Below are 14,633 nucleotides of genomic sequence, written 5' to 3' on the forward strand. Positions count from 1 at the left end.
CATAAGCAATCTAATACCAAAATGTTTAGCCACTGCCTCTGCCAAGGTCTTTTTCATAAATGTGGTATCCTGGAGGACCAGACGACAACATTCTCGGAGTTACAGTACGAAGAACTGAAGTCAACTTTGGAAACTGGTCACATTTAACAAGGTCGATTATTACCATTCCTCTAATTGAGACTAGTATTTGGACATCAATCTGGATATGGGACTCTGAACAGGCAAGCATGACATAAAACTGAATGCCATCCGTAGAGAAGTTTCTTAACTTTGGAATGATCACGTCTACTGCCAAACACATACACGTCCTCGTTTCTTCGAGAGCCATAAATTGTAGTACGGTTAGAGAGAAACCACAGGTGTCGTGAACATCATATTTTGAAATAAAATGGCAGTAAGTAGTCCTTTTAGATAGAATCTTAAACCCCCGTGAAATACGTACACCTTGCAAAATATTGTATAACCCACTTGGGTACATGCCGATAACTGTTACAGCAAGATAAAGTCTTCCCTTTTTATCGTGTAGAAGAGGCGAAGCATGAGATGAGATATCCAAAAACTTGTAAAATGTTTCAACATAATCCTCCGTGCTTCGACCAAATTGAATATTCAGGGCTGCACTTTCTTGACCAAAACCATGATACTGCACAACTAATGAATCTGTTTTTATGTGAAGAAAATTCATACGATCGTTGGCATGTTCCGGATGTAGATATTGCGAAGTAAGATCATTACTGTTCTTCAACCATGGTGCATCACTGTGCACAAAATCAATTCCAAAAACAAGAATTCCAAACGAAGCTGGAAGTAACAACAGAATACCAGAGATTCCAAACAAGAGCTTATTTGCCGTTTCTTCTCCCAGTTTCGAGCAAAAATATGGATTTTCATATATCAACCTGTTAGATTTGGTAATAAGCTTGAGTTTCACTTGTCTGGCCTTTTCACATCTACTAATTTTCTTATTAATGCAATAAGCTAGAAGACTGCAATAATCATGCAAACTCAAGGCAGGAACAAAAACTCTCCAACAGTAACGATGTCTCCCAGAAAAGATATTGTCGTTGTCATGCTGCCACTCCAAAGTAACCTGACCTTCCACAAAATAATTCCAAAGATAATGTTAATCCTTTGGAAGCATTGTGTATTAACTCCAGGATGAATTACATTCTTCCTACAACGCAGAAGAGCAAATTTCTTGCAGCTACACCTTCCAAAATCCAATTTAGTAACGACAGTGTAAGCATCACTTGATGTCGATAGTCCCGTTTCAAACAAAGATGAATAAATTCCGTATGCAATGTCAGAAACAATATGCGCAACTGTCCATCTTATACTCGGATATTGCACCAAAGTGTTCTTCTCGCAAATATCAATCTCTGGACATGAGTTCATGTTGTATCTTAACTTCACTACAGAATCTTTCGTCAATGATACTCTCTTGGATTTTGAGAAAATACGACCACATATCGTTCCAAAATAATGTTCCAATGGTATATCATTTGGAGATCGACATACATGCAAATCGACTGACATTAAAGATTTCCCGTAGGATGAATCCACATATACGGACTCAACTACGTCGTCCTTGTTAGGGTTTATATAAGAGGCGATACATGTTTCCTCATGATCAATAACTTGATTATTCTCAACAGCAGATAACGATAAATCAAAGTTATGAACTACTAAATCATTAGGTTTACCAAAATTTGAAGACTTACCGTTAGGCTCTAACGAATCATCCGTAACCCCTTCAACTTGATCTCCTTCGTCCGTCTGAGAAGTATTTATATCATCCGCACCAATTAATGTAGCCGAAAACATGCCAGTTCTATCTTCAATTGGTGATGATGAGTCCTCCTCTTCGTCGACCAGATTTTCTTGTTGTATAGAAACATGAGTCTCTTCATTCCTTTGAGAAGTCGTTTTGGTTGCTTCTTCTAGAACAATAATTTCTCCTTTAAGATGCACGGAAGCGATAGTGATTTTTTGATTGTCAGTCACCGTGTGTAAACTAAAATATTGATCGGAACTAAAATTCCAATCATCAAGTTCATCTCCATCAAAAGTAGGAAATTTCAAGTTATTAGGTATTGGAGAACCGAGAATACCACTGCTACCAGAGATACCGTGAGTGTTACCAGAAGGAACACTGCTGCCATGAGCACTATGCAGACCAGGAGAAGGGGTATTCAAAGGAAAACGTGTAAGCAAGATTGATGCCATGTTACGAGTGACAGTATCAGCAAGATTGGTAGTATCTTGTGTGTGTTGTTGCAGCAAGGTACTCATTTCTCGTCGATGTGCATCTAAAATAGATTCCAAACTGGTATTATGCAAAGTTTGTGTTTTCTGAAGAAGTTCATCAATAACAAATTGGCGAGATTGATCTACCTTCTGAGAATTCTCAACAACAGTCTCCATAAAATTATGAACGGAAGTATCCAAGGTTTGTATGGCAGATATAAGATGGTGAACTTCATCTGTGAGCGTCATTATGCGGAAGCGTGAGAAAAAAAAAAATTTTTGGGTGTTTTTGAGATAAAGACCTAACCAGCTCTGATGACAGATGTTAGGGTTCTAGACCAAAACACTAAGATTACGTGACTGAAATAGGTATAAAGCCCGGATAATAAGAAGAATTAAGAGAATGAAAGGATTAAGAAGAAGAAAAGAAGTCTAGAAGATATTGAAGAAGAGTTTCTCGTATTAATTCTTAAGTCTTTTACAAGGCTCGGGTGTAGTATTTATAACTACAAATACTTGTGAAACAAGTAATACTAATTATAGAGTTCAAACTAAACAAGGAAACTAAATAAGCTAAATATAATGAAATTAAATAAGTAAACTAATATGAATAGGTGTTGGTACCGCAACACAACCTTTTTTAACACCAGAGTTCAACCTCCGACGAACTACATACCTGGTAATCCAGGTGTGAGCCGGTATAATGCCAGTGATATAGAGATTATCGCTCAATGGTTCCTCATCCAACGATCACAAATCTGGCCCTGTAAATACTCAACTATGATATTTATTTCATCCATTTCTCAATCTCTCACTTCTTTTCTAATCTAAAACTAGATGAATGCTACAGCGGTGCAGGGGCGACCAAAGTCAGAGAGCCTGTTTTTGTGACGCAATTTGATTTTGCAACAAAATTTGTAACATTGATTTTATAATATTTATAAGCGTTATATTTGTCTAACACTTATATTGTAACATTTCAGCAACAGTTTTAAATCTGATGGCTGAATTTTGTTGGCAACCAACGATCAAGATTAAAATTAAAAGTTTAGGTGACGTTTTTTTACCATCTTCATGCCTAATTAGCCGTCAATCGGGTCGACTTCCAACCGTTTTCATTGCTCCTAACCATAGTCGGGGACGATAACCCTCCGATTGTTGATTCAATTTCGAGAAAAAACGACCAATATCCATTTAATGGATCAATTAAAAATGAAAAAAAAAAAAGCGATGCATTTTTAGCCCCATATTGACAGTATAGAAGGAACTCCGTTGGATCGTTCCGACAAGCTCTAACTACACCATCTCTAAAATTGCTAGTCGGCAATTCGTTGAATCATTCGGAATTATTGCATACCAAATGTTCTCTTTCTATACGGGCGTCCAACTGAAACTCCGTAGTTATCACACGCACTATCTCAGCTCCGTAACTATCAGCGCTTTTTATGATCTGGGGTAGAAATCGACATAATGGTTCGGCCTAATAAATTTTTGCGCGACCCGATTGTCCCAAATAGTTATTGGGCTTACTTAATGGCATCTTTTAAAAGCCCAATTATTCTTCTCTATCTTTTGGAATATACATACACGTATTATGTTGTTTTGAACTACTGCTGCTGAACCACAAATCGTTGACCGAATTTTTGACCAAATTTTATTTTTACGAATCCGAATAATACTCGTACCTTTGTCGAATTGTGAATTACTAACTAAGCTCTACACTTCATAACTCCCTAATTTTCTGCAATATTACTTCTCAATCTCATTCTCTTTAAACTTGTATAAAAAAGGAGTTTAGGATTTAGAGATGCACACAAATTTAATCTTGTTGTGCTAGCTAAGGTATCTTGGAGACCGATTCAAGAACCATATTCTTTATGGTCCAAGACTTTGGGATATATATATAAGTACTTTAAAAAAAATCCCCTTTGACAGCAAAACATTCTGATAAGTATTCTTGGATCTGGAAATTCTCCCGTAAAGGAATGAATCTAATTCGCCAATACAGTATTCAGGAAGTTGGAAATGGTCTTAAAATTAATATTTGGGGTGATAAATGGGTACCAGTTCTTAGTGGAAAATTATCTTCTTATCCTAATTCTTCTAACAATAATTTAGCACTTGTAACAGAGATTTAATACATCATATCACTAAAAAGTGAAATTCTTATTCATGTTGTTTTTCCATTGGATGTGGCATAAAAAAAAAGATTTATTTCCATTGTTTTTACAGTTCGAGTAAACAGAAAACTTGTATTCGCCAGCTCTCCAAGGAGGAATGATGATCGACATGATCTAAGAGATGGATGAATCGCGACTCTCAGCACAAAATCAGAACTGTTGCGTCATCAGTAAATGAGGTGGAGAAAGAGAACGCTCGCCTGAGATTAGAACGTGAGAATCAATCTAGATCAAGGTATGTTCAATTTTTGGTGTTGATTTGTATGTCAAATCAATCAGACGCTCCTCCTATTATCGATTCTTCATCAAGGTTAGATTTTCTTGCTTGAATTATTTATTTTTGGTGTTTTGATTATTCTTTCATCGGCTATTGTTACTATTCATGAGATTTTTGAATTTTTTGTTCTTCTGCTGCCACAATTCTTAAGATATGATGATATTCACATACTATGCTTTCGTTGTTTTAGCTAAATGCCGCCAAAATCAGGAAAGAAAACCTTGTCAGAATTTCAAGAAGAGTTAAAATCAAAGGGGTTTGATCTTATGATTCCAACGGGTTCTTCGCCTTCTACCCTACTAGATTATAACTAGACCAACAAGGAAAAATGGAGTGTGAATAGATTTATTGTTGCATTAGATCAGTTTCACGCAGGTTCACCTATCCCTATTTATAATCCAGACTGCCCTTTATTTTATCAAATTCTTTCGCATATAGATCCTCCACGTAGATTATTTCAACTGTGTGGTGATGGCATTCGCAATCTCCTTGAGTTTTCCATTCGCGCGACAGGTGAAGGGCGTTCTACTCTTCCTGCTTTTGCGAAGGACTATAATCCTAAGGATTTCACTGGTGAGTTCTTCTTCAATCAATACACCGTTCACTTGATTGCTCGCAAGGAAGTGCGCTGGGTATTAAATTCATATCCGTACAAAACATGCTGCTAATAAGCTTACGGGCGATGTAGACTTTCATAGAAAAAAGAATAATTATAATACCCAGTATTTTTATCTACTCTTTCGGGTTGGGTTTTACCCGACTTAGCTAACCTTGTTATTTTGGTTTTTGTTGAGTCACTTTGTCTTCCTTTCTCTAGGTTGTGACACTTGAATTTAAATATTTAGAAATTCTTCTATTACAACTTAGTAAAATGTTAGGATGAAAATAATTACCTAATTACAGTTTTGATAATATAATACATAAATATTTTTATTAAGAGAAAACGAAGAGACAATTAAGGAAAATAAATATAATGTGTTAACTTTTATAAATAGGAGTTATATTAGTATTGCATTAATATTTATTAATATGAGTGATATTAGTATTTCATAGTGTGTATATAGCTTATAAAAGGAATAAAGAAAAAGAAAGAGTTATAAAACATAAACTTAAGCTAGAGAGAAATGAGAAGGAGAGGAACATGGATCTAGAGATTTTTGGTGAAGAAAGATAAAGAAAATTAGTAAGTTTTTGTAGCAATTAAGAGGTGGAATGCTAGATTCCCTTTTCTCTTTGTGTTTTTGTTACACTTGATTTTGATTTTGTTTAATTTTACATAGTTAGGTTTCTAAAATTTATCCATGTAATTATAAGCATCCGATTGGTGATCAGCCTTATAGTATTGATAGATAACATGTTTAGGAATTCTTGGTTAAAATTTGAGAATAATCCACCGTTGAATGTTTGTTTTAGTTTGTGTGTTATTTCTGAATTTTCTGGACAGTTTCATCTTAACATGTTTTTGATTGATTTTGGTAACCTTAATGATGTTGAAATGAATTGTGGTCTAAACAAAGATTGTATATATGTATGATATATTTCATTGTGTTTTAAATTTGATCAATTACAGGTTAATATGACTTGTTATTTGGTTTTTGATACTCATAATTTGACCAAAACCTGGGTTTGGTCTAACATTTGTCCAGCCTATGCGTTTGGTCTAAAAACCAACGTTGATGTGTTTAACTTTTGACTTCATTTATTTTTCTGTGGCCCTTGAATTATAAATCATTTTCTAGTTCCACCCCCAACTCATTCTCACCTAATTTTTTGTGGCTCTCGAATTAATATTTTTGTGCCCCTCCATCAAAATATCCTCTGCATTATTTCGTGAAGATCAAATAAAGAAGAAACCAGAGAGTTGGTCGAAGAACTTGAAGATAATTGATGGAAGAAAAATCAAAGAAGGAGATGGTGATTAGCCGTAAGTTCTTGAAAACCCATTTCTTGTTTGCATGTTTTTCTTAAAATTTCAATCTGTTCTGAGTTATTATGATTCGATTTGACCTAGGGTTTTCGGGGAAAATTTAAATTTCGGGTTTTTGTAGTTCGATCTGATTGAAATTGAATTGTATAACGAATGAAGATAAGGGTAATTATATAAACATTGATTAAAATTGAATTGTATAAACATGAGTTGAATTAGGGTTACACATGGGACGGGACGGTATGGGTTTTGTCCTAGCTCAGTTGTTGTACCTCCTTATGGCCGGTACATGTACCTTGTACTTGTACAGTACGGTACGGTACGAGACCTGTACCTGTTTAACTCGGTACGGGACGGGACGGAACCGGTTCTTTACCTATAGCATATCTGCATACTGATTACTGCATATGTAAAAAAACACAAGAAAGCAAAGCAAAAAATCTTGAAAGTTTTAAGTTTAAAAACTTTAACTGTTAAGACTTAAGAGTCTTGAGACCTGAATTCATACATACTTTAAGAAAAAATTTTAAACTTCTAAGTTCAACAACATCAAGTAGAAAAAACAGAAATCAAAGCAAAAAGTTTGGTGCGACAAAAAACAGAAAGCAAAGCAAAAAAACAGCATTTCGGCAGTTCGACTTTGGAAATTGACCACTTTCATAAGTTTGGTGCGACAAAAACGAACTCCATCTCCAAGCATCAAGCATCTAAGACCTCAGACAGTTGAACCACACCCAAGATATCTGCAACACCAATTTATATTTCAGTTTATGCATAAAGGCATGAGTCGAAATCTAACAACATGCACAAATAACCAGCAATCTCTGTTAAAGGACAAAAATAAAAAAAATACATTGACATTATAATATTTAACAGGTGGGAATGTGGTTCTTTGATTGTCAGCGAATAACATAAGGCATGGAGAGTAAGACTTAGAACATAATGGTAATGTTCTTGTTCAGAAAGAACAGGGAGTAATCAGCAAGGTATTATCGAACAAACACATGAATATTGAAATAGTAATAAAACAAAGAAAAGTTTATATTACCTTCCTCATCCTTGGAGTTATCATCTGGTATATAAGCAACTAAAAGATCAAGATCAATGGGTTTGCTTAACCAGCTTTGACAACAGGGCAAAGCCTCAACTGTTCTTGGAGATAAAGAACTTTTCCATGGACTAAGCACACGCTTTCCGGTGCTAAAAGCTGATTCAGAGGCAACCGAAGACACTTGCATGGCTAGTATATCCTTTGCAATACATGAAAGTATCTTATACCTGCTACTGTTAGCCTACCACCAAGCCAGAATATCAAAACTAGACTTTCCTGTATTCTTCCCATCAGATTCATACTCATCAAACACTTCCATTAAGTACATATCCAACTCTGTTATTGTTGCCTCAGCATCTGATTGGTTCTTCTTGTGCCTTTTCTTCCTTGCCTGAAAAGTAGCAAGTTGACCACCATTTGGAGCAATAACTGAGTTCTCAACTACATCACTACTAGATGAACTTTCCATTTCCTCATTAATTGAATGAAAAGACTTGTATTTTTTAAAGAGTATCTTAAAGTCCTTCTTGACTTGTCTCATAATTGTATTAACCCTAACAAGGTCTTGCTCATATAAACACTGAAGAGAAAATTCTAAACCCTTCTCCTTCTTTCTTGGGTCCAACAGTTGAGCGAAAAAACAAGACAAAATTCATCTTTTTATAAGCACCCCAATAAAAATTGTACTTCCTAAACATAATATCAGCTATACGAGCAATAAATGGATCATTAGTTGCATTATCTCTAAACTCAACTAACTGTTCATGGATGAGTACTACTTCCCACAAGAAACCAGGAGTTGTAACAGTTGTGGAGGCAGAAAATCTAACAGTAGCATCAAAAAATATCTTTAAGCATTTCAGAAGACCTCTAGCATATTTCCAATCCTCTTCATATGGATCATGTTTACGAGGCTTTTTGTTCTTGCTGTTTGTCTTTTTCTTCCCCTTTTTATTACAATCCTCCTCGACTTCCCCCTCAGATTCAGAACTAGAGTAATCCTCAAAAGCATTATCAATTTCCATGTCGCGATTATCAGTATCAGGTAAAGCATCTTTCCTTGATTCTTCAAATATGTACTTCTGTCTAAAGTCCCTCTCATGCTTTTCTAACCTTTTGAAATCCTTTTCATACTTTTCAGCAGCTTCTAACATTATATAAGTACTATTCCATCTACTTTTCACATCCAAGATCATTGCTTATATTCAATCTTTTCTAATTCACAACAAGTTTTAAACCTATTCAACCTAGCAGGAGATCTAGTTACATATTTGATAACTGACCTGATCCTACATATCGCCTTATTGTAGAGTCTGACTGCATCTCTTGTCACAATGGAAAGAACATGAGCTACACATCTGACCTGGTAAAAGTGAAGTGAACAAATCAGAAATGAAATGTGTACACATACATTGAAATGAACACATGCATTGAAAAGTTACAGAGTTACATGTAAATATTAGAATTAAGAAATGAACAAATCAGAAAAACTAACTTACGTGCAAATATTCGGCTCTAACTGGATATGAATTCCAACCAATCACACTTTGCTTCAAATATTCAATTGCCTTCGTATTAGCACTAACGTTGTCTAGAGTAACCCAAAATACATCCTCAAGACCCCAATCCAATAAACATCTTTCTAACATTTGACCAATATCACTGCCTGTGTGACCTTCAATTTGACAAAACAAGATGATCCTCTTTTGTAACTTCCGATTTTGATCAATAAAATGAACAGTTATGCAAATGTAGTTATAATTGTTAGGTGAAGTCCATGTGTCAGTTGTCAAGGACACCCTCATTTTGGTAGATGCAACGTAACGTTTCATAATAACTTTCTCATCGAGATAGAGTTGTAAAAAATCCCTATAAATGGTCATGCGACTCGGCATTTTGAATCTAGGCTCCAACATTTGACAAAAGACCCTAAACTCTTCACCTTCAACAATTCTGAATGGCTTCTCATAAAAAATGATAAACACAACAAGAGCCTTTCTGCAAGCTTCTTGACTGAAATTAGATGCAATCAATTTACTATCCTCACCTGGCCTTTGGGGTTCAAACATCAATAATTATTGTCCTTCCACCTTCTTCTTATTAGGATTCTGGGTGCAATGCCTCAAGTGTTTCCATAACCCAGACGTACCATTCTTTTGACTACCGGATTTCAATTTCTTGTGACAATGCTTACACTATGCCCATTCCTCATCTAATTTTATAAAATCCTTCCAAGCTTTTGAACTGGATTTCGGCTTCTTGGCTACATCAACAGTAGGAGTTGTAGCTTCATTTGGATCTCCTCGTGCAGGTTGCTGAGCATCAACAGAAGGTACCGGTATAGACGTTGGGTGAATAGAGGAACCAACTTCAGTTGCATCTTGACTTTGAGTTTCATTTGCATCCATCTGAAATGAAAAAAACAAGTTAAAAAACACCAGAGTTAGAACATTAAAACAACCAACATTCAGATACTATACACAACCAAACAACAAACCCCCATTTCAACAAAAGGCAAAAAATCTCACAGACCAATACTTTTTTACCACATTTGACAAGATTAACTTAAAAATTACAAACCCAAAGTAGAGAAATCCAACCTTGCAAGACGAGTATAAAATAATTGTTTGAAAAAAAAAAGTTACACAGATGCATCAATGAAAGTACCAAAAATGCAGGAAGATATGAATGCACCATGATATTCCCTATTTATCCATATCTCATTTGCAATTTCACAAATATATACCTCAAATTATACGATTTGAACCCTTTTAATTAAATCATTAGACAAGTAAACAACAACACTAAGTACAACCAACCAGGATACATGAATAAAAACAAAATGAAATTATGGAAAATGTTAGGGTTTATTAATTATACCTGAAGAACATGTACCAAGATGATATTTTGTCTTTAATGAAAATGATCTTGATCCAAGATAATGATAAGGAGGTGATTTGATTTCTAGGGTTAATCTTGCAGTAAATAGAAAACGAAGATGGTGGTGTGGTGGCTCAGAAGATGGTGTTAGAACTTAGAACTGGTGATGATGATTAGAACTTAGAACTGATGATGATGATTAGAACTTAGAACATGGTGGTGCGTCAATGGCCTCTTCTCGCCTCTTCTCTGAGAGGAAAATGAAAACCTGAGAGAGAAAACAAGAAATGAGGAGAATACGATAGAGAAAGAGTATAACCCCTACTATCAACGGATAGGATTTAACCCTAATTTCAACGTCTATAGATCCTTGTTACTACGGTATGGGACGGGACGGGAATAACATAGAACCGTTACTCGTACCTACTCTAGGCACGATACCAGTTTTAGTACTTGTACCTGTCCCATCTGACTATGGTTCCGGGACGGTACCGGTACAGTTCCATGGGACGAGCGGTACCCGTGCAGCCCTAAGTTGAATTGTAAACAAGGTTTGATTTCTAAAATTCCAATGAACTGGAATTAGGGTTCAGGGTAATCTTATAATGATTGATTGGAATTGAATTGTATAAACATGAGTTGAACTGTAAACAAGGTTTGATTTCTGAAATTCCAATGGTACAAGATCAGGGTTTTTCTGAGTTGGGTAAAATCCAAAGTTAGGGTTATATCTTTGATGATTTACAATATTCTGTCTATCTCTTTGATTTCATTTCTAACAGATCTTTATTTGGTTAAATTTGTGAGGTTATGAATATTCCAGTTAGGTTATGAAGATACACCATCTCTGGACGAAGATGAAGATACACCATCAGTTTCCTAATTCTCTTTTAAACAATTTGCTCAATTTGGTGTTGCTTGATCCCGGGGTGTTGAATTAGGGTTTGAATTTTCTCAATTTGGTTTGGAGGTTTTAATTTGAACATCAATTTGATTTTTAGGGTAAAAAATTCATGGGATTTGTCTATTGTTTGAATTTGAGTTTGAAATAGAAATTTTGCCACTGAACGATATTTAATTGGGTATCTTGTAATTTACGGAGTCGTAATTTGTAAATTGTTCAAGATGTTGTTCTTGATTGAGGATGAAGAACAGGTGAAAGAGAAGATGGTAGTTAGAGTTGGGGATGTAATAATAAAATACTATTAATTTGGAGGGTGCAAATAAAATAAATTAAGTCAAAAGTTAACACGTTACCACTCAACAGAGTCAATGCAGATCAATGTTGGTCTTTAGACCAAATGCAAAAACTGGACAAATGTTAGACCAAACCCAGGTTTTGGTCAAAACCGCAGTACCAAAAACCAAATAACCCGAATGTGAATATCTTGGTAATATGATGTAATCTGCCCAGTTTTTAGGTTTGCAATTTGAACTGAATAACTATGGTTTGAACCGTTAGTTTTGTTTGAAACTTTTGTATGATAAACTTTGGAATATCCTGGTTGCATAGAATCAAGCTAAATCTTAATCGGGTTTGTATACTATATTATACAAATTTATAGATTTCTTATGTGAAATGATAGTATGATTGTTAAATTGAGAATTGTTGTGAAATTACAACTAGTTAATGATGTGGTTTGGAGCATTAAGATGTACGTCATATGACAATATGATTTTATAAATTAATGGATATGTTTCTTCATAATGGCTGGGTACGAACCGAGGAAAATTGTGCAACTTATCAGAACGACCCCAAAAATCGGATTGGCAGAGCACGAACTGAGGAAACTCGTGCAACTTGTCAGAATGACCCCGATAAGAGGATATGCGGGGCACGAACCGAAGAAACTCATGCATAAAGATAAATGAGTGAGTTTTTTTAATTGATACACAAGTAAATCCTAGAAGCTGTGTTGAATTCTCATGTTGTATGTGCTCTTTTATTGATTAATATTTTTCGCATGTTTTGAGAAAGGGAATGCATTGTATTGAGCTGTAATCTCACCCCAATTGACATTTCTTGCAGATATTACGGAATATGAAAGTGGAAATTAAGAAGCTAGTTATCTTGTTGATTGGCTGCATATATCTTATAATTGTCTGACGTGTAATTGTTTGTTATGAATATTATTATAAATGTTTAAAAAGATAATTTTTGTATTTAAATTTAATTGTGCTTGGTGAAACATAATAAACAAAGAAGAAGAACAATGTATGTAATAGTCTCGTTCGACCCGTAATGCTTCGAGTTCGGATCTCCATATGGGTTTGACCCAGGTCCGGAACTCGGGGTATTACAACAATAACCTTTGCTTTTAAATCCACTCAAACTGGATGAAATATCCTTTAAATCTTAAAGAACCTTTCGTACGGGGAGTTGATGCTGATAGATCTTCTTGCTTGGGTTCTGCTGAGGGTCATCAAGTTAAAGAGTATATCCCTTGGTGTGTGAAGGATAAATCGGGCGAGGATGAATCTGATGAGAGTGAATATGATGAAATGAATCTAATGAGGGAGCCTTTACTCCTCCACATTCCAAGAAAGCTCGTCAATGTATACAAATAAAATGAAGAGTTCAACTGCAGAGTCTTAGCAACCTGCTTGTAAGAAGAATTCCTTCAGTTAATCAAAAGCAACCTGCTTCTAAGAAGTATGTTCCTAGAAAGACCACTACGAAGAAGAAAAGTTCTAGGATGACTGATAGTACTCTTGCAACCTCTCAAATCAATAAGAATATCGCTTTGAGTGAATCTACCTCGCAGAATGTGGATATTCTCCTTTGACAAAAACAATAACCGTACAAAATGATGTAAAACTGTCAAATTTAATCTTTATAAAAATAAATAAATAGAGGTAATAACCACACAAAATAGTGTAAATGTTAAGTTAGATAATTCTTTGGATGCCTTTAACAATTTGGGTGGCCTGTCATAAATATTCAGTGGTGGCTCTATCAAGAAAACATAATAAAAAGTCCATCATGACAAATCAAATTATACTATAGATTCTTGCTTCAAATTCATAACTGTACTAGAACCCGTAAAACAAAGGGATCCTTCCCCTTCTTGGAAGTTGGGGAGGCTGAGAAGGAGGAGGAGGAAGTCTAAATAAATCATTAAAAAAAGTATTTGCGTAATCCACTGCATTTCTTGGAGCATCTCTTTGATACCTAAAACTTGGATCGGTGGTACCGTAATCCCAGACTGCACGAGATGATGGTCCATAATTAATGGGTGGATAACTCATACGAACATAATGATGATAGCCAAGATTGTTTGGTTGAAGTTGAGGCTGGTGGGTTCCGAAATTTGGAAGTTGTCCGTGAATTTTTTCAAAATCTATAGTTTTTCCATTGTTTAAGTACTTTCCGATGTAGCCATACCCATAAAATTCTTCTTCTCCTTCCTGGTTGTTGATTTTTGTCGGCTTTAACCCCTTGAAATTCTTGAAATCCAGATTCTTTCTACCTGAGGCCAACCGAAGATAAACAAAATTACAATGCAGCTTGTTGCATGATCACTCATAACAAAATTACAATCCAGTTTCTCACTACATAATACATATAGTGCATATCAAAGGACATGTACGCTGGATCATCCCGGTTATAAACCTAATTCTTTCTACATGCGAGGAAAATTACCCCCGTGACCCTAGGTATAATATATGATTCATATATATAAGAAGGACATTGGGTTGATCAATAACGTAAGGGTACAAGTGATGACACTCAGTTGATACTAACATTCAGTTGTTTGAAATTTAAACTATGACTCGAAAATTATTTCATAAAAAAGAAGAAGAAGAGAGAACTGATGACTGAAAGAGGTGAAAGCTTTGTCGGAATAGAGAAGTATTTGCCTAGCCTAATTCATTTAACTCAAGATGTGTTGTGAGGCCTAAGGCCTATTCCTATACACATGCCACCACTAAAGTTATGCCAAACTGCCAAACGTGTATGTTCATATGTTTTTTCAGGCATACATGTATACACGATGGAGTTTCCAGCGAGCGATAGAAATTCGATCTTTCGATGGTCTTAGTAGCGCTCGCTGGTCTTTTCATCACCAG

This window comes from Papaver somniferum, unplaced genomic scaffold (assembly GCF_003573695.1).
Source record: "Papaver somniferum cultivar HN1 unplaced genomic scaffold, ASM357369v1 unplaced-scaffold_21, whole genome shotgun sequence".
Taxonomy (NCBI): domain Eukaryota; kingdom Viridiplantae; phylum Streptophyta; class Magnoliopsida; order Ranunculales; family Papaveraceae; genus Papaver; species Papaver somniferum.